The sequence below is a fragment of the Giraffa tippelskirchi genome, chromosome 2 (assembly GCF_054371585.1).
Source record: "Giraffa tippelskirchi isolate mGirTip1 chromosome 2, T2T-mGirTip1v1.2.pri, whole genome shotgun sequence".
NCBI lineage: Eukaryota > Metazoa > Chordata > Mammalia > Artiodactyla > Giraffidae > Giraffa > Giraffa tippelskirchi.
Genome location: NC_137276.1, coordinates 174,794,760 through 174,822,155, shown reverse-complemented (window position 1 = coordinate 174,822,155; position 27,396 = coordinate 174,794,760). Strand labels below are relative to the sequence as shown.

Genomic DNA, 27,396 nt, shown 5'->3' with positions numbered 1-27,396 from the left:
TATTGTTGAAGCCTGGCTTGGAGAATTTTGAGCATTACTTTACTAGCATGTGAGATGAGTGCAATTGTGCGGTAGTTTGAGCATTGTTTGGCATTGCCTTTCTTTGGGATTGGAATGAAAACTGACCTTTTCCAGTCCTGGGGCCACTGCTGAGTTTTCCAGATTTGCTGGCATATTGAGTGCTGCACTTTCACAGCATCACATAATTGCTCCAGAATATTCACTATGTATATTAGTGATATATGTACTAATTATATATATATTAGCAATATTATTATGAATTATTTAGTTAAAATTTCACCAATACCTTTACATTTCAATGAATTTATTTTTCTCTACTAATACATTTTTGTGAATTGGGAATATAATGAAAAGTAACAACAAACATCTGCAGGTTATATATAACATATCAGCTAAGACATACCAATATATTTTTTTAAATTTTATTTATTTTAATTGGAGGCTAATTACTTTACAATATTGTAGTGGTTTTGCATACATTGACATAAATCCTCCACGGGTGTACATGTGTTCCCCAACCTGAACCCCCCTCCCATCTCCCTCCCCATAGCTAAGACATATCAATATTGTATCCTATTAACTTACTATTGATTGAGATAAACTATCTTTGCAAAACATATGTGAACTTTAAACACACAGTCTGTGAAAGTATAATGTCTTATGTTGTGAAATGATTGTAAAATTAATGTGAATAAAATTATTATTTTTTTGTTTTATTGATTTATTTGGCTGTACTGGATCTTAGTTGTGGTATGTGGGATCTAATTATCTGACCAGGGATCAAACCCAGATCCCCAGCATTAGGAGCATGGAGTTTTAACCATTTGACCATCAGGGAAGTTCCCTGAACAAAATTATTTCACTGTTTTTTTTCTCTCTAAAACTACAAAAATTTATGATCCTTCTGATAAACTGCCAGGTCCACAAGCAAGAAATTAGGAAAATACTGTTATAAAGGCTAAAACCCAAAAGTCTGAGTTGGGATAGATGATGCAGATAAGATAATTCATTACTACATACTAGAATTACTTGAAGTAGTTGAGAAACTTTCAAAAACAGCAACCGATTCACATCATAAACAATCTTCCTTGCCATCATCTGTGACTGAGAAACATGCTTCATCTAAACACCTTGTTATGAAACACTGTGAAAGAAAACACCAGCCATAGTCAATAGATTTCTTGAGTAATAAAACTCAAATACACAGTCTAGTCTGTATAAATGTGGCCTTCCTTTGTATAAAATGGCTTTTATGGCATCTAAAAAGGATCATCCTCTGAGTAATAATTCAAACAAATAAGCAAAACAGAACACCACATTGTAGATGTGATTTCAGTAGATCTGATTTCTCAGTGTTTGTTTTATTTTTACAGCAAGCTCATCATGCATGTGGCACTTAAAGATATAAATTCTTATGTAAATTCTCACCTTCTAATGACCATACACTTCAGTCACAGTACCATGACTTCTTTAAACATATTGCAAAATGAAAGACCTAGGAGAATATTGGAATAGAACCAAGAAAAATGAAAACTGTAAATACGCAATGCAGGTTCTTTGAAATTAGGTCTTTCCTTCTTCCATGGTATCAACTTTCATGAAGTCTTCATTTTTTCTATTGCCGTATTGATATAATATCTGAAGTGGATGGGAGACAGAATAAGAGACACAGATGCATAGAACAGTCTTATGGACTCTGAGGGAGAAGGTGAGGGTGGGACGTTCTGGGAGAATAGCATTGAAACATGTATATTATCATATGTGAAACAGAACACCATTCCATGTTTGATGCATGAGACAAATGCTCAGGGCCGGGGCAATGGGATGACCCAGAGGGATGGGATGGGGAGGGAGGTGGGTGGGGGGTCCAGGAAGGGGAACACATGTAAACCCATGGCTGATTCATGTCAATGTATGGCAAAAACTATTACAATATTGTAAAGTAATTAACCCCCAACTAAAATAAATAAATTTATTAAAAAAAAATATCTGAAGTGGAAATAACTTTTTCTACTTATTAAAGGGATACTGTAAGAGGTTCTGCTTTTGTGAACACCAGATATTTTTGCCCCCAAAACAAATGTTCTATAGGCTAGATGGTTAACAAATACAACCTGGAGAAGCTACCTCCTTCTCTTTCCCCTGATGAGTTTCCTTACCCTACACATAATAGCTCAGTTGGTCAAGAATCCACCTACAATGCAGGAGACCCCAATCAACTTCCCCAATCAAGGGGATCTTCTGTGTTGGGAAGATCCCCTTGAGAAGGGATAGGCGATCCACTCCAGTATCCTTGGGCTTCCCTTGTGGCTCAGCTGGTAAAGAATCTGCCTTCAATGTGGGAGACCTGGGTTTGACCCCTGGGTTGGGAAGATCCTCTGGAGAAGGGAAAGGCTACCCACTCCAGTATTCTGGCCTGGAGAATTCCATGGGCTGCATAGTCCATGGGGTCACAAAGAGTTGGACACGACTGAGAGACTTCACTTTCACACATACTACAACCAACATTAACTTAGGTAACAAAATTGGACTTAAGAGTATAAACGGTAACTTTTTAATCTAGTTATTAAATTCTGAGTGTTTTATTATTTATTTAATTATTCATTAATTATTTAATAATTCATGTGGTTGGAATTATTATATTTTACAGGAAACAGAAACACAAAGAATCTGAGGCTGTATCAGAATGTTGTCACAATTTTCTCAACAAAAACAAATTATGATTTAGTTGATGATGAACAACTTGCTCCCATATATGTTTACCCTATACATGGTGGAACTGAGTGTTAACAATGCTTGTCTCCTATGCAACTACCTGGAATTGTGGTAATTCCCTGATCCCAGAGATAGTATGATCATGAAGTTGGTGTAAACAAAATAAATATCATTAATAGCTGAAAAATGTTTCTATATCAAGTACCAACTCTCCTTTTATTTGAAGAACATCTATATACACAGGAAAATCTATTATTTCTATTTCAATCCAATTAGCCTTTTATTGCTGAATTAATTTGGCTAAGACAAAAAAGTTGCCACACATGCCTGTGCAACATCTCATTTAAAGACCATCTCAAGGCTTGCTTTTTAATATGGTTTAAAACCTATGCCAAAGTCAAGGACTTGGGTTCATCTGATTTATATCGATAAATCATAATGATAATTATAATAATATCCCAACAGAAGTGTCTGTCATTTCAGGTAAGATAAATAATCTTGGCTTAATTAAAACAAATGTTGAGATGATTATTACTGTGTACATTTCAAAGCAATCATAAGCTTCACAAAATGAATCAAATTCACAGTTGCTACTCTCACAGAGCTTATGTATTAAGGACTACTCTGAAAGGTCATCCATTATTCTTTGTTCATACATGCAGGAAGCAAAATCAATGATCTGAGCTTTGTTTATAAATTTGTGATTACTTTTAAATATTTATTTTCATTTTAATTGAGTATTTCTTAAATAACTGTTTCAAAATAGTAATTTTTGGATGATCTACAAAAGAGTATCTGTTAAAAGACTAAAAAGGCATTTATAAAAATGCATGCATTTTTCTAGTTTGTGTATTTGTATGCTCAGGTTGCTCAGTTATGTCCAACTCTTTGCGACCATATGAACTGTAGCCCGCCAGGCTCCTCTGTCCGTGGAATTTTCCAGCCAAGAATGCTGGAGTGGGTTGGCATATCCTGCTCCAGGGTATCTTCCCAAACCAGGGATTGAACCTGCATCTCTTGTGTCTCCTGAATTGGCAGGCAGATTCTTTACCACTAGCACCACTGGGAAGCATTTTCTAGCTTACCAAAACAAATTCTTCTTTCACAAGTACACACACTCTTACCTGCAAACTTCAGCCATATTGAAGTGTCTACATACTCATGAACCTGTCACAAACTCTTTTCTTTTTTTAAACCTCCAGGATTTTGGACAAGCTGTTTTCAGTTCCTACAATATCCTTAACACTTCTATCTTTGAGTAACTCTTTTTCGGTGTCATCTTAGCCATCCTGTCCTACAGGAAGTCTTCCCTGTCTTGGGTTAGGTGCCCTCCTATCTACCTCCATACATCTCTGAGGTAGCATGTTTCCATAGTAACTATAGTAAAGTAATGAAAACGTCCAATGACCTGCCAGTCTATCTCTCTAAACCACCTATTCTTTGAGGACAGGGAGTATTTGGTGATTGCTGTTATATCTCTAGCACCTAGACAAATCAGAGATATTGACAAAACAGTATATTTCAGAATATAAGGTAAACTGTTTCCTCAATATTACTTATCAGAAGAAAGGTTCCACTTATGGAGCACACTCCCAAGTACTTATTTTAAACAACAAAGTACTACTTTAAAAAGATATATTATCTAAAAATAACTGCATTCATTATTGGTTTTGAATGGCCTTATAGGTCATTCTGATAAAACAGCTTAAAATGAAGGCAAAATTTTAATACAAGGTTTCTGTTTCTTCCTGGCAATTTACTAAAAACTGCAAGTATAAGGTGCCAATGTAAGTAAGGCTTTCAAACATCACTTAGCAAAGCAAAAAAAGTATATGGTTACATTATAGAGGTGATAAATAAATGCTTAAGGGACAAATGTTAAAAATAATCTCATTGTTTTACAAATGGTATTTGTATCTTATAATGGACTTATAGGTGACAGTATGTAATACTTATTAGATTGGATTTAAAACATGCTGTAACTAAAATAATGGGCTTCCCTGGTGGCTCAGTGGTAAAGAATCCACATGACAATTCAGGAAGCACAGGCTCAATCCCTGGGTCATGAAAATCCCCTGGAGAAGGAAATGGTAACCCACTCCAGTAACAGATAAAATTGAATGCTACAGAAGAGTTTGAAAAAGACACTAATTTTAAAAAATATATGTTAAAAAAGTTGAATAAAACTGGCTCATAAAATTAGGATTGAAAAATAATACAGTAATTTAAATATTATGTGGCATTTTAATTATACTTATGTTACTAAACTCCCCTGAAAAGTTTTTTTTCCATGATAAAGTAGGGACTCTAGTGACTTACAATTGTCTTCTTTGGGGGCATGTACAGAACTTGATAAACAAGTGATTAAATAAGTGATCAAATGAAGTAAACTCTCTTTCATCTTCTTTTAAAAAACAAAACAAAAAGAAAAAAAAAGAAACCAAAATGACCATTACATTATTAAACACTTTTATGTAAAAACAACTTATAATACATTTTATAAATTAAAATTACTTTGTAAGATGTGTATTCACAGATTGATCCTCTGCATCTCACAATGGTTTTTGACTTTTATTTCATGTATAATACATGTCATAAATAGTAAAGCACATTTAATTTCACATATATATAGGTTAATTGGCATAAAATCTTAAAGAACTTTTCTACAAAATTTTTTATGTATGAATGCCAGTTATGATTAAAGGTATGATCTATAGGTCAACTGACATATGGATTTATGACTAGAATACCACTATGCCGTTTCATCTACAGAAAGGAGTAACAATAAAAGGATGGTAACAAAACAAAAGCTACGATAAAACTCAATTAGAACAACATTATTTAATTGGGTTTTTAATTAAATATTAAAATCTTTATAATTAGTCTCTCTGTGGCATCTCTGGTGGCTCCGACAGTAAAGAATCTGACTGTAATCCAGGAGACCTGGGCTCGATCCCTGAGTTGGAAAGATCCCCTGGAGAAGGGAATGGCAACCCACTGGAGAATCCCATGGACAGAGGAGCCTGGTGGGCTACAGTCCATGGGGTCACAAAGAGTTGGACACCATTCAGCAACTAAGTAAAATCTACAATAAGGACCAAAATGAACACTGAAAATCTGTGCCTATAATTCTCTCATTTGGAAAGCCACTTTGGCTCTCTTTCTGAGAACAGCTATTTTTTGCTAAATAAATATTGTGGGTGCATGCGTGCGTGCATGCTAAGTCACTTCAGTCGTGTTGGACTCTGCCACCCTAAGGACTGTAGCCCGCCAGGTCCCCCTGTCCATGGGAGTCTATAGGCAAGAATGTGTGTGTGTTAGTTGCTCAGTCCTGTTCGACTTTTTGCGACCCAATGGACTGTGGCCCACCAAGCACCCCTGTCCATGGGATTTTCCAGGCAAGAATACTGGAGTGGGTTGACATGCCCTCCTCCAGGGAATCTTCCTGACCCAGGGGTCTCTCATTTGGAAAGCCACTTTGGCTCTATTTTTGAGAACAGCTATTTTTCAACTAAATATTGTAGATACAGATAAAGAATTATCAAGCAAAGCCTATGTTGTTTTAATGTGTACTCCAAACAAAAGAAACTTAAATCTAAATCATTTGGTTTATCCCTTTGAAAGATGTAGCATTTTGAAGACTAGAACTTTCTTTCTATAAACCCAACAGAGCCTTTTATTTCTTCATTTTTAGAACTAGTTTTTGTTTGTTTTGTTTTTCTTTCAGTTGAACAACTTAGGATGTAGTGGGATTGATTTCAAAGGCTACATAGAATATTTTTAAGTGTGTCATCAAATATTACAAATATTCAAATCACTCAGAATGGTTAAGATGCTCACACAATAGTACAGGGATCAAAGCCTACCATGTCCTCCTGTCTCACTCTGAGAATGATGAACTCACTAATGAGCAAGAGCTCATTTCAGAAGAATACATATTAGATATATATTTGTTTTTCTTTCAAGGAATGTTAAATTTGTGTAAGTTACATATGCTTATATTAACATATTTATTCATGAGATTTCACTGCACTTCTTCCTAACTTTCTTACAGGATATATTCATTATATAATTCAGGAATTTCCATATTGAAAATGGAGAATTATATTTGCTCTTTACTTAAATTATCCCAATATCCTGTGAACCAATCCATTATACTTAAATTATGAATCAAACTTACAAGAAATACAGTATGATAACACCCACAAAAATAAATACAAAAAAAGATGAAAACAGACTACAAAAGTGTAATATTATCAGATACATTGCATAGTTTTTATTTGGTTTAGCTTGTGGTGGGTTTGACACTATACTGCAAAAAAACCCCACTATCTTTACCCTAAATTACTAATGACTGTAATTTCAATTAAATTGGGCTTTCATTTCAAGTCTGGAAGTTTCTCACCAGTTCCTGATACTGAAGATGGATAATTTAGGTTCGGAGAGATTATGTGAATTGCCCCAGATTTTTGTAGTTATTTGACAGCAGCATTAGAACCCAACTCAACACTACATCATGTTCTAGTTTTAGTCTTTCTAGATTTAGGTTACATAGTTCAAGTGAAAATCATGAAAATAACTTAGAGTTATTCATTATCACACAAGCAACAGTTACTTGGATAATACAAAATTGGTTGATTTGCTATTCTGATCCATACAAAACCTAAAACAAAGAAACAGAAAAGGCTTCTATGTTGGCCCATAGAGGAATTATTAATATCACTACAATTGCAAGTAACAGTCTTGTTGAATTTTTTAGCACTTTACCCTTTTTATGATCAATAATTTTATAATGTTTTATAGGCCCTGGAAAAATGTACAAACTGATCATAAGAACTATTAATTACAAGATTTGCTCCAGTTCTCCTACTAGTTCATGTTGAAGGTCTTCAACCTTAAGTCTGAGTTGTTGTAGAAGTCACAATTTTTATAGATAATGATATTTTCCTGAAAACACATAAATATTCCAGAGGCTCCCTGAAATCAGAAACATGTACAAAACACAGGTCCCAGCTTTTTGAATTTCCCTTTCCTATTACTAAAATATAAAGCCACAAAACAATTTTAACTGTCACAAACTTTTGCTACCTCCTTGCAGTCTCTCTCTCTCTCAGATCACTTGCCTTGGGAGAAGCCAACTGATACGTCATAAGGACGCTCAAGCAAGCCCTATGGAAAGACCCCAGTAATGAAGAACTGAGACTTCCAATCAACAGTTAACAAGAAATAGACTTCTTGCCAATAGCCATGTGTATAAGCCACCATGGAAGCAGATGCATTCCAGTTCTCATAAGACTGAATCCCAGGGTAACATCTTGATTAAAACCTCATAAGAAATTCTGAATTAGAACCAGTCAGCTAAGTAGCTCCCAAAGTTCTGACCCACAGAAATAATAAGACAATAAATGTTTGTTGTTTTAAGCCACCAAGTGTCTGGTGTGATTTGTTATATAACTATAGATAGCTAATGCCTACTATAAGAAATGAGGTAAGTTAACTAGCTCTCTGAATCTGCTTTTTCACTGTTATGAGAAAACAGACCTACTAATAGCTAACCTATGTTATTGTTATTGCTTAGTCACTAAGTTGTGTCTGATTCTTTTTGATTCTATGGACTGTGGTCTACTAGGCTTCTCTGCCCATGGGATTTCGCACGTAACAATACTGGAATGGGTTGCCATTTCCTTCTCCAGGGGATCTACCCAACCCATAGATTGAACCCAGACCTATAGCACTATTGTAATGATAAAGAAGATAAAAACAGCTTGCATAGCAGATAGTAAAAGCTCAACAAGTATTGTTATTATTTTCTGTTAATATTATTGTAAAATAGTATCATTATTAGTCATAGAAAGTTGCCACATTTCATAATATTTTGCTTCCTCATGCTTACTTCATTGGCTAATGGATTAAATTTATATACTAAACTACTAAGATCAAAATTAATAATAGAAAGTGAAATAATAAAAATATTAGAAGAAAATACTACAATTATTTGCATAGCCTTGAGGGAGGAAATTTTTCCTTAGCATATTGCCAAGGTAAGAAACTTTAAATCAAATGTTGAGAAGTAGGACTACATAAAAATTATGACTATCTGCAGAATAAATGAGGGCTTCTCTGGTGGCTCAGTGGTAAAGAATCCACCTGTGATGCAGAAGACGCAGGAGACCAGGGTTCACTCCCTGGGTGGGAAAGATCCCCTGGAAAGGGCATGGAAACCCACTCCAGTATTCTTGCCTGGAGAATGCCACAGACAGAGGAGCTTGGCAGGCTACAGCCCATAGGGTGGCAAAGAGTCAGACACGACTGAAGCGACTGAGCACGCATAGAGCACAAATGATTTTATATAAAAATTAAAAGTCAAATAACAAAAGTATGAAAATATACGTTATATATAAGTGTATATGTAGTGTATATATGTCTATATGTAGTACATGTATAAAAGTGGATATCTTTAAATAGAATCTTACAAAAATGAGATATATGAATAAGCATGTACTTGAGGAGAAGGGTCTAAAACAGAGTTCTTACATGAAATGAAGAAAAAAAGAACAGGTAAGTAAGAAGTTCACAAAAGTTCAAATGCTTAGTAAGCATACAGAGATACTCAAAAAATAAAAGAAATCCAAAATAAAAAATGTCAGAGTATCACTTTTTTACCTAGCTTAGTCTGAAAATATTTTGTATTGATGAGGTGGTAGAGAAAAAGTAAAAGTGAAAGTGAAGTCGCTCAGTCGTGTCCGACTCTTTGCGACCCCGTGGACTGTAGCCTACCAGGCTCCTCTGTCCATGAAATTCTCCAGGCGAGAATACTGCAGTGGGTTGCCATTTCCTTTTCCAGGGGATCTTCCTGACCCAGGGATCGAAACTGGGTCTCTCACATTGCAGGCAGATGTTTTAACCTCTGAGCCACAAGGGAAGCCCCACACAAAGCTATGAGAGGATAAATTGATTCAGAAAGTCTGTAGAGCACCCTGGCAATGTATACCACAATCTAGCATGTGCTCCCCACCCCTAACCTGGCCATGGTTTTATCCTAAAGAAACAATCACACAAGTGTGCAGAGACTCTCACAAATGATAAACAGATATCCTTGAAAGACAAACATGTCTCTTCTATTGCTGAGTTATTCTTTTAAATTTGCATATAGAAAGATATGTGTCTTTTTTTTAAAAAAAGTCTCCTCTTCAAAAATTATTTTTAAAAATATACAGAACTATAAAAAATGTCTATGGCTATAAGGAAAATCACAGATAGCACAGTAGTAAAGAAACTGCCTGCAATGTAGGAGACTCAGGTTCGATCCCTGGGTCAGGAAGATCCCTTGGAAGAGGAAATGGCAACCCACTCCGGTATTCAAAATCCAGTTAAAATGCACCGCTATATGAAGTCTTTCCTCTACATCAAAGCTAACAATGTGCTTTCTTAAACAAGTCACTAATAAATATTTCCCCAAAACAAACAAACATAATCAAGCATTACTAAGAAAAGGTTTTCACAAGTTCATGAATCTACTTAAACCTACTGCCATCACTGCATTAAATCCCTTGATTACACAAAGATACATACTTGCCACATTTTCTTATCTAATAATCTAGTTTATTTTATCAAAAAGAAAAATGAGGTTAGTATGACATGACTTGCTCTTGGCAAAATAATGATATGGGTGTTAATACATGATCACAAATAATCTACTCATGTTTAGAATAGATTTCAGAATTTTGCTGGAGATAAAATTAACTCTGTAGATTAGAGAATTCATCTTTATTTTATTTTTAAGACTTTATACATTTGCTAGATATGTGATCATATCTAGAAGTTATGAATTTTCATTGGAAAAAAAAACACCGGTTTGCCATTGGAAAAAAAACTGGTTAAGGCTTCACAGAGCAAAAGTTCTTAGGTTTGGATTCCAGGTGCTTTGATGGACCACTGTGTAGCTCGAAAAATAGTATTTAATTTCAGTTAACGCATCTATGCTGCTGCTGCTGCTGCTAAGTCGCTTTAGTCGTGCCCGACTCTTTGCAACCCTATGGACAGCAGCCACCAGGCTCCTCTGTCCACAGGTTTCTCTAGGCAAGAATACTGGAGTGGGTTGCCATTTCCTTCTCCATAACACATCTATACATGGAGATAATAGCATCTTCTTGGGTACAGTGAATATTGAATGAGAGTAAATATTCAAAATTCTTTAGTTGTTTTTCTGTTTCCTCATCTATAAAATGGGAATATTCATCCCTCCTTACTACTCAAGATCACCATCAGGACCCAGTGAAATATATACATTGACAGTGCTTTGCAAAACACACATTATATAAATGGACAGGATTTTTTTTCAAAAATACAATTATTATCATTCCAGAAAAAATTGTCATACTCTGTGAGAATTTGATTTTAAATCTACCTAAGTGGCCTCTTACTAACCAACTCAATCATTGATTTCCATTGCTTTCCCTCAATCTGAATGCCATTCCTCTCAGCAGAGAAAAATATAAGCAAAATAAATGTTTGTCATCTCTTCCTACTTTGTATCATCTCCTAACATTATATCATATTCTTTCAAGTAATGGCTTCATCTATTTGGTAGGTATGACTTTTCATACCCCTTCTCAAAGTTTATTATTCTAAGAGACTAAATGAGGGACTTTCCTGGCAGTCCAGTGGTTTAGATCTCGCCTTCCAATGCAGGGGATTCAGGTTCAAACTCAGGTCAAGTAGCTAAAATCACACATGCCTCAAGGCCAAAAAACTAAAAACACCAAATAGAAGAATATTGTAACAGATTTCAATAAAGACTTTAAAAAAGTGGTTCACATTAAAAAAAAAATCTTTAAAAAATTTTTAGAGAGATTAAATTAGAATTATGGAAAAGAAAGTTGAAAATTTTTGGAGTTAACTGTCACAGATAACAGAAATAATTTCATTGAGATATTCTAAAATATCAATAACTAAGTATTATAAACAATAAATGTCAATTACATTATGGTGAAAGTATTTTAATGTAGCTATATTGAGCATAAACTGGATTGTCTTTTAGGCCATAGACATTAGTCTTTTCTACCAATGACCACACAAAAACTAAATAATATGCACTCTGCCACAAAAAGACAATATAAAAATATATATTCTCATCTCTATTAATTGACCAGAAAATATTTTGTCACCCTGAACTTAGACTGATCTTAGTACAGAATCTGTCATTACGTGTTCAGTTCACACACATACACTCCAAACTGGTCCAACAACTTCTATTATGCCAGTTACCAGCATTGCCAGCCCCTTTGCCCTTCACTGCCTGGAGAACGTCCATCAGAAACAGGGAAGCAGGGCAAGCTGCCACAATGCACCATTGATGCTTGAGCAAGGCTGCCCAAGCAGCTGCAACAACAGGGCAACTCTTCAAAGTGTCAGTATTGAAACTTAGAATTCTCCTTCCCATACAACTATCAATGAAAACCTTTATAAGCTACAATCAATTACAAAATAAATCTTTGAGACAAATCATGTTCTTTTTTCATTTCCCCTCTCCTTTTTCTCCTTTCAACACTAAACGTCCTTGGTTTAAAAAAAAAATCAAGGAGAAATTCCCTCCTTTTCTTCCTCGATCTCTGTCTGCCTCTCTTATGTTCTAAAAATTCTCTCAAGCAGGTTTAAGGATTTGTGCTAAACACTTTTGTTTACATGACATGTTCTGGGTTTTTTGTTTGTTTGTTTGTTGTTGGGTTTTGTAGTTGGAGTTTCTCATTTAAAAACTTCAAAAGGCACTTGATATTTTGAGCACACTCATTCTGGAATTTTTGGCAAACCATGTTTTTGATTATTGAAAGATAATCTAAATTCTGAAGTGCACGCACTGAATCACATAACCTCCATATTTTTGTAAACCACAACAAAAGTGGTTTTACATTAACTATAGATGAATAAGTAATGAATCAGTGAACAGTTAAAAGCATTCCATGAGAATGCATGAACTAGCCATGTGAACTTTTTGATAGAAAAATCCTACGTGTGTTTAGACATTACTTAGAATGAGGGAAAGCTACTCTTTAATAAATGCAGTATGTTTAATCTGTCTTTTGTGACTAAACCTACCATATCAAATGAAAATATACTTTTGTTTTTTTCTATTTTTCCTTAGCCACAAGTAGTTAATGACTTATTTTTATATGAAACACATACTTGAAACCTGATCATTGTAAACAACCACTTTTAGATTTAACTCCATATCTTTTACCAGGTAAACAACATGAGTTCCTTATAGAAAAAAGAGGGAACTCCTCTAAATAATATTTATTCTCAAGAGACAGAATGTCCAAATTTCAGCATTGCCAAGGTGTAAACCATTTAATTCTTCTAGATAACTAAAACATGCACACTTGAGTCTTCTGTCTGAAAAATCAAAATCCAAAATATTTATGTTCTTAATTTACTATAATTTTAAAATTATATTAATAATTTCTCATCATTTTCAAAGTAATGCATCTACATAGTTTACTAAATAGTAACACAATGTTTCTTAAAAAACACAAAAAACAGCAGCCCATATCTCAACCTTTGAGACCACTGTCAAAATTCTTTCTTGTGTTTACCTGTTTATCTCTAAATAATAAGCTTATATTGTTATTTTTTATTTGTAAACTGTAGACATTATTAATTTCTTACCATGGAAGATAAAGCCTTAGCTCTCTTATACCACCCACTTTCCTTTCATTCTCCCAGTATTTAGCCAACTGGTACATTTTTAATACATTTCCTTCCTTGAGAAAAAAGTTTTGCTTCCTACAATTCATATTGCCAGTTTTTTCCCCAATCCCAAGCTTTGCAAGAAAAATGTAAAATCTCTCTGAATATATCTCACACTCTTAAACGTGAAGTATTCTGCTAATTCCAAATCTTCCTTCTGAACACATCCCTTTCTAAGGTTTTCTACGTTTCTGCTCAGCTAAGGACAGAATATTCTTAAGAACAATGCACAGTTGTTATCCACGATCTTCTCTTCACCTTTCTCACCTCATTCTCATCATTTATTTCCTGAATCCTCTCCTTCCTCTCTCTCCCCAGTTTTTCTTCATTTGGATACAGCATAGCCACCAAAAGATTCCTGAGAAAGCAACCTTGGAAGGTAAATTTTGAGGATCATGCAACTAAAAATGTCTTTCTTTCTACCTTCACACCTGATTAATAGTTTGACTAAGTATAGAATTCCAAGTTCAAAGTAATTTGGCCTCAGAACTTTAAAGCCACATCTTCTAGTTTTGAATGTTACCATTAAGAAATCAGATACCATCCTGATTCTTGAACCAAAGTGTACATAGGGTTTATATTTTCTCTCTAGAAGTGTCTATCATCATCTATAAACTGCTGGTAGTTTGAAATTTTCCAGTTATGTATCTTGGTATAGACCTACTTCACATTTTTTTCCAGTTTTATGAAGAAATAATTGACATCTCACAGTATAAGTTTAAGGCATACAGAGTGATGGTTTGATTTACATATACTGTGAAATGATTATGGCAATAGGCTTACCTAACATTCTTCATCTCACATATGATAAAATGATAAAAAGAAAAAAAAATACTTTCTCCTTTAAACTTCTTATGGGCACCCAGTAAATCCTTTCAAAGTAGTAATGCTTGTTCTTCAGTTTTGGGAAAAAAAATTATGATATAATTTCACGCTAATCTCTTCCCTATCACTTTCTCTACTTTCCCCCATTTTCTGAAACTGTTATTAATCAGAGTTTTGTTTGTGAGACTTTCTGATTTTATCTGCTCTCCTGTTATCCATTTGACTTTCTGCTCTGAAAATTTCAATCCTGTTAAAGTTATTACAGCTGAGTGCTTATTCTCTGATTATTCACTTTTTATATTATTCTGTCATGTTTCATGGAAGTACTATCTTCTATCTATCTGAGTGTATTAATTATATTTTCACTTCAGCCATTATCTTCCAGAGAAAGTACTGCCTCCAATTCTTAAGCCAGTTCTAGAGCATGAACTGGCTTCCTTTTTCCTTGGCACAGTACTCTCCAGACACTTGTATTTAGCTTTCTCCATTCTACCAATTCTTTCATCCACTGTACAACTTCCAAAAATTGTATCTCTTTCACATGTCGCTTCCTCTTCTTTATTACACTTGTGGATTTGTATTTTTTTAGCCTTTTAGTCATACTTTTAGTCCTTTACTTGGAAGGAACAAGGGAAAACATGTTCAATCACCAAGTTTAACTGGAAGTCTGTTGTTAAAGTTTCTAAGATGTTAATCCTATAGGTATAATCATGCTATTTATAGGGTCATAAAATCATAGGGTTTTAACTGTTAAAAAGCTTCTCAGAGATCATCTGATTCAATCCTTTTATTTTAGAGGTGAAAAAATGGAAGCTCCAAAAGTTAAGTGGTTCATGCAAGGTTGTTTAACTAGCAATTCATATAGCTGGTATTTGAACTTGCCTTCCTTACCATACTGCCTCCTCACATAGATAATCTCTTAAAGTCCCCACTTTCCAAGGACTCCCACACACACAATAAAGCCAAAACATTTTAATATGGCAATCTAACTCTTGGTAAAGAAAATGGAAGAAATTTGCCATTAATTAAAAATTCATGTTGAGATTTGACACAAAACAGCAAAATTCTGTAAAACAATTATCCTTCAATAAAAAATAAATTAATTTTTAAAAAACTGAGAAAAAAAGACTCCAAGAATAAATACCTGATTCTAAACCTTCTATTTTTTTACTAAAATTTCCTAATCAATACTCTCCCATGAAACTCCCTCTCCTGCTTCGACATGGCAGACTTCATCTAAGTTCATCTAAGTTTTACTCTTTCAGGTCATAGGATGACACCATATTTTCTCCAAGCAAAGGAAATTTATATTTGAAATCAGTCGAATTATTTATATCCTTCTTTATCTCCCATCCTCACACTCTCCCTGACCTGAGGTTAAATGCTTCTCCTAAAATAATCTTTTCCTCCATGAAGAGCACCACCCAGGTACTCAAGCAAAACACTTGAAAGTCATCCTCAACTTCTTTTTCCTTAACAGCAACCAACTCCCACCCCCCATCTATGCTGTCCCCAAATTTTACCAACTCTACCTTCTAAAAATCTCATGAGTCCATCCCTCTTGATATTCCTCACAGCTTCACAAACACTCTTTCAGATCAGGCCCTCCCTGTACTTCATCCTGATTGCCATTCCTTGTCTGCTAACTGATCTCACAGACTCTAGTCTCTTCTCTTTATGCCCTTTCTCCTACACTCAATTGATGAAATGTTTTTTCTCAACAGAAGTAAGGACCCATTTCCTTACATAAAACCCTTTAGTGGATCCCACCTCATTTCCAGATCCTTAGCATGGCTTATATAAGGCACTTCATGGTAGCACCAGTGTATCTCTCCAACTTCATCTCTTGAGGCTCCTAAACTTGCACTTTATTGAATCAGAAACCAGATAGAAATAAAGGGGCTTCTTTTGGGTTTTCTGCTTACACTGGATTTTCATTACTACTGAATGACAGCTATTTTTTCCCATCTCTTCTCTCAAATAAAGAAGGAATCGAATGAAAGGAAAGAGGGTGATATGCTTTAAAAAAATAGTATTAACCCTATAAAAATATTTAATAAAGTTCTGTTTACCATAATATTTTATAACATTTTATGCCATCATTTGGAGAGTATAATCTGTTTAAAGTTATTGACAGTACATTAAATTCAGTATACAAAACACTGAAGATGCAAATTAAAGATTTGAAGGAGACAATAGCAATTAGATCTTCTAGACGTGAAATAATTACAGGATCAACACATTTTTATAATAAAGGCCAAATCTAAGAAAGCTTTATATAATAGCCACTAGACTACAGATTTTAGCAGGTAGGGGCCACGTCTTAACTATCTTTCTATTCTCTACTGTGACAAACACATAACATAATAGGTGCTCAGTGAAAGGATGAATGAATGAATGAAATTATGGGTAATATCAGGCCAACAAACCCAAGCAGCAGAAGCTTATCTACTATTTAATAAGCCAAATAATTCAATAGAATTTATTATTACAGATGATCAACTTAGTCAAAATGTCATAAATATATATTTTTAAAAGTATGTGTGTATATATATATACATATATCCAGCAGACCTTTATATGGAACATCAATGTGATCTTTATTTGGACATCTGTTAAATCATTCAACAGATAACATAGCGAAATTTTTCAACATAACAAAACAGTGTACACTACTACTTGGAAAGCAAGTAAAATAAAGATGTTTCCATTTTCAGTACTCTTATCTTTAGATTATCCTCTACACACCTCTCCAGATGACAAATACACCAAAATAAGAACTTTTTTAGCTAGAATTTTGATCAAGTTACTGCCTTTCATATTACTGTAATGATATCCAAACTGCCTTTTAAACCAAATAGAAACAGTACCATGTTCATGCACATAATCTAATTGTGCACTTCTACCACGACAACCTCATGTCCCATGATCCTGACCCCTGTCAGGCACTAAAGTCAACTAACTTGCCAGCCAGAAGTCTGAAGTTTAGCAATTCATCCTAGGCCAATTACAAAAATGCCTTAATCCACAACCTAAAATTTAAAATATTGAGGGGCTACACTAGTTGGTATCCCTGGACCCCAAAGCCAGCTACTCCAGAACATGTCTTCACCCACCAGTAGCTGGTAGCCTCTGAAAGAGGCAGGGCTTGGCAGCCAAACATGCTGGGGGCCAGCCCTGCCTACAAGTGCTCCCACAGTAGTTGGGACCACACAACAGAAGGGCTCACCCAGCACACATTGGAGGCAGACTTAAATCACATAGCTCTAATGACTAGAGGGAAGTATGCTGCTGGGCCTCACAGAATATATCCTCTGAAATGCCACTTCTCCAAGGTCAAAAAATATAACTGACCTATCTAATGAAAGTGAAAGTGAAGGTCACTTACTTCACAAAGGGTCCAACTCTTTGCAACCCCAGGGACTATAGCCTGCCAGGCTCCCCTGTCCATGGAATTCTGCAGGCAAGAATACTGGAGTGGGTAGCCATTCCCTTCTCCAGGGGATCTTCCCAACCCATGGATCAAACCCAGGTCTCCCACATCGCAGGCAGATTCTTTACCATCTGAGCCACCTACCTAATACAGGCACATAAACAGAGAATTAAGCAAAATGAGAAAACAGAGGAGTATGTTCCAAAGGAACAAGATAGAACCCCCCAAAAGAAGAACTAAGCAAAGTATAGATATGCAATCTATCTGATGAAGAGTCAAAGTTAATGATCATAAAGATGCTCAGTGAATTTGGGAGAATAATAGACAAACACAGTGAGAAATTTAACCAAGAGATAGAAAACATAAAGAATCAAATAGAGCTGAAGAATATAATTAAAATAAAATGTATTTTTATTACTATTTCAACAGCAGATTAGATAATATAGAGGAACAGATCAGTGAACTGAAAGACAAAGTACTGGAGGTATCCAAGCTGAAGGAAAAAAAGAAAAAAAAAAAACTTTAAAAAATGAGGACAGTTTAAGACCCCTCTGTCACATCAAGCATCTAACATTCATATTATAGGGGTCCAGAAAGGAGAAGAGAGAGATAAAGGCAGAGAATTTCCTGAAGCCACAATAGCTGAAAACTTCCCCAACCTGGGAAAGAAAACTGATGTCCATGTCCAAAGAGCACAGAAAGTCCCAAAGAAGATCAACCTAAACAGATCCACACTAAGACAGAGAGAAAATATTAAAAGTAGCAGGAGAAAAACAACTAGTTTTGTACAAAGGAACTCTCATAAAACTGTCAGATGACTTTTCAGCAGAAACTTTGAAGGCCAGTAAGGAGTGCCACCATATATTTAAAGAGAAAAAGGAGAAAATCTACAACCAAGAATACTCTTGATGGCAAGGCTATCATTTAGAGTTGAAGGAGAGATAGAGAGATAGAGTTTTCTAGACAAGCAAAAGCTGAAAGTGTTCAGCACCACTAAACCAGTTTTATAAGAAATATTAAAGGCATTTCTGTAAGTGGAAAGTAAAAGGCCTGACTAGAAATATTAAAATTGTGAAAGGAAAAATCTCATTGGTAAAGGCAAACATACAATAAAGGTAGGAAATCAACTATTTATAAAGCTCTGCAGCTGAATTCCAGAAAAATAAACGACCCAATCAAAAAATGGGCCAAAGAACTAAACAGACATTTCTCCAAAGAAGACATACAGATGGCTAACAAACACATGAAAAGATGCTCAACATCACTCATTATTAGAGAAATGCAAATCAAAACCACAATGAGGTATCATTTCACACCAGTCAGAATGGCTGTTATCCAAAAGTCTACAAGCAATAAATGCTGGAGAGGGTGTGGAGAAAAGGGAACCCTCTTACACTGTTGGTGGGAATGCAAACTAGTACAGCCACTATGGAGAACAGTGTGGAGATTCCTTAAAAAACTGGGAATAGAACTGCCATATGACCCAGCAATCCCACTGCTGGGCATATACACCGAGGAAATCAGAATTGAAAGAGACGCGTGTACCCCAATGTTCATCGCAGCACTGTTTACAATAGCCAGGACATGGAAGCAACCTAGATGTCCATCAGCAGACGAATGGATAAGGAAGCTGTGGTACATATACACAATGGAATATTACTCAGCCATTAAAAAAAAAACATTTGAATCGGTTCTACTGAGATGGATGAAACTGGAGCCCATTATACAGAGTGAAGTAAGCCAGAAAGAAAAACAACAATACAGTATACTAATGCATATATATGGAATTTGAAAGATGGTAACGATAACCCTATATGCGAGACAGAATAAGAGACACAGATGCATGGAACAATTTTATGGACTCTGAGGGAGAAGGTGAGGGTGGGACGTTCTGGGAGAATAGCATTGAAACATGTATATTATCGTATGTGAAACAGAACACCATTCCATGTTCGATGCATGTGACAAGGGCTCAGGGCCGGGGCAATGGGATGATCCAGAAGGATGGGATGGGGAGGGAGGTGGGTGGGGGGTCCAGGAAGGGGAACACATGTAAACCCATGGCTGATTCATGTCAATGTATGGCAAAAACTATTACAATATTGTAAAGTAATTAGCCCCCAACTAAAATAAATAAATTTATAAAAAAATAAAATAAAATAAAATAAAAAGAAAAACAACAATACAGTATACTAATGCATATATATGGAATTTGAAAGATGGTAACGATAACCCTATATGCGAGACAGAATAAGAGACACAGATGCATAGAACAATTTTATGGACTCTGAGGGAGAAGGTGAGGGTGGGACGTTCTGGGAGAATAGCATTGAAACATGTATATTATCATATGTGAAACAGAACACCATTCCATGTTCGATGCATGAGACAAGGGCTCAGGGCCGGGGCAACGGGATGACCCAGAGGGATGGGATGGGGAGGGAGGTGGGTGGGGGGTCCAGGAAGGGGAACACATGTAAACCCATGGCTGATTCATGTCAATGTATGGCAAAAACTATTACAATATTGTAAAGTAATTAGCCCCCAACTAAAATAAATAAATTTATTAAAAAAAAATTAAATTAAATTAAATTAAATTAAAAAAAAAAAAAAGCTAGTAGGAAGATTCAAAGACAAAAGTAGTAAAAATCACCTATATCCACAGTAAGTAGCCAAGAAATACACAAAACAAAAAGATGTAAACTATGATGTCAAAAACATTAAATGTGGAGGGGAGTAAATATGCACTCTAAATTAATAGAGTATCAACTTAATTATACACACACACACTATATATATATATGCCCCATGGCAACCACAAGCCAATATGACGTTAAAGAGAGTCACAAAATTCCAAGGGAAGAGCGTAAAAAAAGAAGAAAGGAATAAAAAGACCTTTAAAAACAACTAGAAAACAATTAACAAAATATCAGTAAGTACACGTGTGTGTGTGTGCTAAGTTGCTTCAGTCGTGTCCAACTCTTTGCAGCCCTATGAACTGTAGCCCACCAGGCTCTTCTGTCCATGAGGATTCTCCAGGCAAGGATACTGGAGTGGATTGATACTTCCTTCTCCACAGTAAGTATATACTTATTAATAATTACTTTAAATGTAAATGGACTAAATGTTCCAATCAAAAAACACAAAATACTGAATCAATGTTAGTTGCTCAGTCACGTCCGACTCTTTGTGATCCCATATACTGTAGCTCACCATACTTCTCTGTCCATACCAAGACATAAAAATATAAAATCTTGCCATTTGTGACAACATAGATAAATCTAAAAGGTATTATGCTAAGTGAAATAAATCAGAGAATGACAAATACTGCATGATTTCACTCATATGTGGAATTTGAAAGAAAAAATCAACAAGTAAACAAACATAACAAAACAGAAACAGAGTCACAAATACAGAGAGCAAACAGGTGGTTGGTTGCCAGAGAGGGAGGGATGGGGAAAAGAAATCGGTGAGGGATATCAAGAGCCACAAACTTCCAGTTACAAAATAAATGAATCATGGGAATGAAATGTGCAGCATGAGGAATATAGTAAATAATAACGTAATAGTTTACAGTACTGACAGATGGTAACTAGACTAATCATAGTGATCATTTTGTAATATATAGAAATATCAAATCACTATGTCGTGTACCAGCAATGTTGTAGGTTGATTATACCTCCAAAAAACAAAAAGAAAAAAAAAAGACAAATAATCTCATAGAAAAAGAAATCAGATCTGTAACCACCAGAAGCAGGGGGTGAAAGGGGAGGAAATTGGAAGAAAGTGGTCAAAAGATAAAAGATAAATAAGTACTAGGGATGTAATATACAACACGATCAAGATAAATAATACTGCTTTATGTTATATATGAAAGCTAAGAGAGTAAATCCTGAAGTCTCATCACATGGAAAATGTTTTTTTCTTTTTCTTTTATTTTACATTGATATGAGATGATGGATATTCACCAAAGTTACTACATCAATCATTTCATGGTGTATATAAGTCAAATCATTATGCTACACACCTTAAATGTATACAATGCTGTATGTCAATTATATATCAATAAAACTGAGAAAAAATAAAATAAATGTAATTTTTTAAAAAATTAAGGAGCAGGCCCAAGGGATATGAGTCAAAAACAGAGCACTGTGAACATATTCAAACTGAGACTACTCTTTTCTGTTTCTATAAAGGTCCTTAGCAAAAGATTCTAAATACCAGGTTGAATAACAGGAATTTCCTCTGAAAAAAAGAAATTCTCTTGTATCCCATCACCTTAAAAAATATCTTGTAAAACAAAAAGATTCTCACTAGGTAGAAGTCTGAATACCGAGCATATCATATAACAGAATAAAGATGGGTATTTTCTGGGATGCTATTTAGTTTTTATAAATTCCACTGTTGTCCTCATCCAAAATGACTATGGAAATGCTGTAGCTAAAGAAAAAAAAGGGATGAAATTTAAATCAACAAACTAAGAAATAAAAGTATAGGTTATACATGTTAACAAATACTGACATATGGAAAAGTAAAGAAAAATATGTGAAGACACACTCCTGGGCAGAAGGCTGAGGATAGCCAAAATTGATAGGATATATAATGATTGGAGGGCTTCCCAGATGGCTCAGTGGGTAAAGAACCCGCCTGCGCTGCAGGAGTTGCAGGAGACAAGGATTCAATCCCTGGGTTGGGAAGATCTCCTGGAGGAGGACATGGCAACCCACTCCAGTATTCTTGCCTGGAGAATCACAGGGACAGAGGAGACTAGCAAGCTACAATCCACGGGGTCGCAAAGAGTCAAACATAACTGAAGTGACTGAGCACACACGCACACATAATGATTGAAACTAGAGCACAGAAAAGACAGAGCAGAGGAGAAATTTTAATGTAACTAGTGGGTAGAAAAATGCAAAATGTTCCTTGGAAGGAAAGCTATGACAAACCTAGACAGCACATTAAAAAGCAGAGACATCACTTAGCTGACAAAGATCTGTACAGGCAAAGTTATGGTTTTTCCAGTAGTCATCAATGGATGTGAGAATTGGCCCGTAAAGAAGGCTGAGCACCAAAGAATTGATGCTTTTGAACTGTGGTGTTGGAGAAGACTCTTGAGAGTTCCTTGGACAGCACAGAGCTCAAACCAGTCAATCCTAAAGAAAATCAACCCTGAATATTCATTGGAAGGACTGATGCTGAAGCTCCAATACTTTGGTCACCTGATGCGAAGAGCCAACTCACTGGAAAAGACCCCTTTGCTGGCAAAGATTAAAGGCAAAAGGAGAAGGGGGCAACAGAGGATGAGATGGTTGGAGGCAACACTGACTCAACAGACATGAATTTGAGCAAACTCTGGGAGATAGCGAAAGACAGAGGAGCCTGCCATGCTGCAATATTTGGAGCTGCAAAGAGTCAGACAGAGCTAAACGACTGAACAACAACAACAAGGAAAATGTATGTTGTATAAAGCAATCCCAATGATATAAAGAGTCATGAAGCAGACAGACAAGATATCTTCTATTCAAAGGTTTTATGACCAGTAAAGATGGACTACAATATGAAAATGAAATAGACCTAATTCCATAATAGGCATAGAAAGTGACCAACAGTGATACCTCTATCGTTTAAGGACACAAAGTAGTACTTAATAAACTTCAGATTATACCATTTAAAAATTGTTTCTCAACTTTGGAAAATGTCTTACATTCCCCCTGGCTACCTATTTGCTTTAGCTTTTAAAATTATGGAAGTGTCATGCAAACCATCTATAGAAGGTAAATAACAACACTTCTAGGAATAGTAATAATTAAAAAGAACCCACTGATGGCACATTCATTCCAATGGCACCAGCACTGAGTCAACCATTATACTGTGTGCATGCTAAATCGCTTCAGTCATATCCAACTCCTTGCAACCCTATGGTCTGTAGCCCTCCAGGCTCCTCTGTCCATGGGATTCTCCAGGCAGGAATACTGGAGTGGGTTGACATGCCCTCCTCCAGGGGATCTTCCTGACCCAGGGAAAGAACCCACATCTCCTGTAGCATCTGCACTGCTGGCGGATTCTTTACCACTGAGCCACTAACATCCAAACCCTGGAGGACACTATCAGCATTGTTGGTAACATCTCTGCCTCTAGAGTTTGAGTCTTTTTTTCTATGAAGAGCACATTCTTACACAGGACAACAGGATGTGAAATGATATGAAAATGTATGTATCAGCACTTAGAAAATTCTCCTCCTAAAAGCAGTTTCTAAATGTGGAATCCTTAATGGAGACCTGTAAACTACTGGTCAGCAGAAGCACTTAGGAATTGAAGGCACACAGTACAATGCTTATCCTTATTCCCATTTAGCTACCAGGGTTTTTTTTTTTTCCTCAAGATTTCTCTTTTCTTTTCCTTGTTCTCTATTTAAAATTGTGAGAGAACTCTGTAGAGAAACATCTTGACTAGATCCAGGAGATGGTGAAGGACAGGGAAGCCTGGCATGCTGCAGTCTACAGGGTTGCAAAGAGTCGGACATGACTTAGCCACTGAACACCAACAAGTGTGGAAAAACATCTTGACTGGATCTAGGCTCAGTGTGGGTAGACGCCGTGTAAGCACTACACACAACTCCACCAATACACCTCAAACTCTCCACTTTTCAATCCTTTTGATAGTCTTCAGCTGAGACTACATCTAACCCTTTCTCTCAGGTGTCACCTACAATTTCAGGTCTCAGCAGTTCCTGAGAATAAATGAGTTATAGTTATACTTCCTTGTCTCATAAATCTGAAAGAAAGAGTAGGGTGGAGTGGGCTTAGGAAATGGACAGTTTCACTGCCAACCCAAACATAATATTCCAATAGCTGGCCGTTGTGATCTAGAAGATTATATTTTTTAATATCGGTGTATGTAAGCCCTTCAGCAAATAAACTCAAGAGGGTGAGAAGGAGGAGGTGGGGAGAGAAAATGGTATTGAGGATGACAATGATAGCTGATGTTTTCAGTACCTATGCAGGGTATTGTTCTAGGTGCTCTGCACTCTGCATGTATTATCTCACTTAATCCTGCTGCTACTGCTAAGTCGCTTCAGTCGTGTCCGACTCTGTGTGACCCCATAGATGGCAGCCCACCAGGCTCCGCCATCCCTGGGATTCTCCAGGCAAGAATACTGGAGTGGGTTGCCATTTCCTTCTCCAGTGCATGAACAGGAAAAGTGAAAGTGAAGTTGCTCAGTCATGTCTGACTCTTAGCGACCCCATGGACTGTAGCCTACCAGGCTCCTCCGTCCATGGGATTTTCCAGGCAAGAGTACTGGAGTGGGGTGCCATTGCCTTCTTAATCCTCACACATTCAAAAAAATTCCTTGTTAGGTAAAATTATTTTTATCTTCATTTTTTAAACAGGATACAGAAAAACAGGGGGAAAGTTGTTTAAGTGAATTTAAAGATATTTCATTCCTTTAAAGTTAAAACATAAAACTTTACACTGATTGACCAATCTTTTATGTAAGATCAAAGGCTGTCACTGACTCTTGATCTGCTAAGTCACATTATTCTCCTTACTCAGACTGTACCACAATGTATCATTTATGTAAAGTCAGTGAGAGTTTAAAGATTTTGGTTTATTTAATGGCAGCGAGTGCTTAAAGAGACTCGCACAGCAAGTTGAATACAAGACCCTTCCAAATTTTTACATTCATCTGCTACCCTTGCCCTAGGAGATCTCTCACTGTTGTCTACCCACACTAATTTGTTTTAGTGATTCACCTTTAAAAAGTCTTTCCAAAGCAGTCAACTTAAATTTCATAATATCAATAGACATTTATACTTTTTAATCATATTTCACCAGTTTGCATAATTAAATTACAATTGCACATTCAATTGGCATAAACAAATTTAAAAACAAACACAAATGACTCTAAGTAAGCCTAACAGCAAGTAAACAGAGGGACAGAAATACACCATATTTCAGAGTTTCCTATCAGCCTAAAGCAGGGATTGGCCAAGAGGGCTTCTACTATATTCATACCTTCCCTAATCACAATGAATACTATTTAATAAGTATATTAGGTTTCTGGGAGAATGGACTTACAATTGAAAAATATAATCATATTTGATAGGGGGTTTACAATAACACCAAAATTCTATACTAGGAAGTTAATACATTCCTTCTTATGTTTCTTAAATAGAAATACTGGGAGACTACTTCACTGATAAAACTGAAGTCATAAAATTCTATCCGAAGCTCAATAAATTATAACAAAGCCCCTTCCCTACTTTATGTGTGTGAGTATGTACATATACACTCATACACATAAAAATGTGTAATTAATAAATGAAGAAACTCAGACTTTAAGAAAGAAAGTCCCTACCAGAGGAAACCATCACCTTATGTGGTAAAAGCTCTAAATTTTAAGTTCAGGTTCAACCTGTTACTACTTATTTGATGTGGAATAATTCACTTCCCCTCCCTGAATTATACTTTCCTTATCTAAAAAGGAGACAATAATACTTGCTCTCTCCATCTCACAGAACTATGGTCAGAATTACATAAAATAAAATATATGAAAACACTTTACAAACTATCAGTCATCATACATATACAATATACTATTACTAGAAATCCTAGCTTGTACTTTGAACATAGAGTCAGGGAGGTCATTTCACAAATGATGGGGCTGACAGCCCAAAGCCCAGTAAATTACCTTCCTCCTTAGAGTGGCATGGATGACAGAGCCCAGTAGAGAATCCTCGATTAACCTGGAAAAGGATATCACCAGTCATGAGAGTGGGAATCAACTGGAGATTCAAGGAAGCCAAAATGCCCAGAATGAACTAATGCTGCAGTGGAGACTGTGAACAGAGATAAAATGTTGAAGGCTGAGCAGTTTCATATAACAAGTTCTGGCAGTAATTTTGGTGAAAACATGAGGAGAGATAGAAAGATCAAACCCCCCAAAAGCTCAGCTATACAAAACACATATTATTATTTCATCTTATAGAACAAATGTTGAAGCCTTTTCAAACTAAAGAAAATTGCGAAGTTGAGATAATTCTCTTACTTATGTCATTCCTTTCTACTGGCTGGAGAAATTAACCATAGGTTAGGAAGTTGAGAAAACAACAGGATGCACGTCAGTAAAGTTCAAGTACTTTAATTGGATTGCTTTGGGTACAGTTTGTCTTCCTTTTTCTCTGGCCATTAATCCAGCAGGGGAAAGTGATCTAACACAGCACCATGGCACGAAGGGACAGACCCTGAGGGCCTGTCTCTATGATGACTGTTCTTGCGCATCCAGGCCGCCTATTGAAACTAACAATGCCTGCCTCTGCTGCCGACGAGGATCATCCAAACTCCGAAAATGAAACACATCACACAAAGGGATGAAAGAATTCTTATTCCACAGGGTTTAGCTTGCAGCTGGTCATGCATGCCAGAGGGATGTGCCATGAGGATGAGAAAGAAGCTTCTAAAGAGAATAGCTGGGGCAGCCAGTCGGACATTTTGAAATACTTAGGGAATTATTCTTTTGAAACTAAGGCAAATAACTAGACTTCTTTACAGTGGAACTTAGTCTCTTCTGAGACTGGGTTTTTTAATCACTAAAATTCACCCAGATGTAAATATTCTTGCCATTAAAAGAAACCGATAAATTCTAATTGATTATA

At 35.9% G+C, this 27,396-nt stretch overlaps 1 protein-coding gene across 45 annotated transcripts in view; it reads right to left on the bottom strand.

The window, feature by feature from the left end:
• The window catches only part of ZBTB20 (zinc finger and BTB domain containing 20), an 825,041-nt gene that overhangs the window by 723,683 nt on the left and 73,962 nt on the right, over window positions 1-27,396 (bottom strand). For 12 of the 45 annotated variants that reach the window (XR_014077376.1, XM_081572052.1, XM_081572036.1 and 9 more), the window contains exon 2: window positions 26,433-26,487. The exons of the other annotated variants lie outside the window; for them this stretch is intronic. The gene's annotated coding sequence lies outside the window, so the exon portion shown is untranslated. The remainder of the gene's footprint in view (window positions 1-26,432; window positions 26,488-27,396) is intronic. 45 annotated transcript variants of the gene reach the window in all.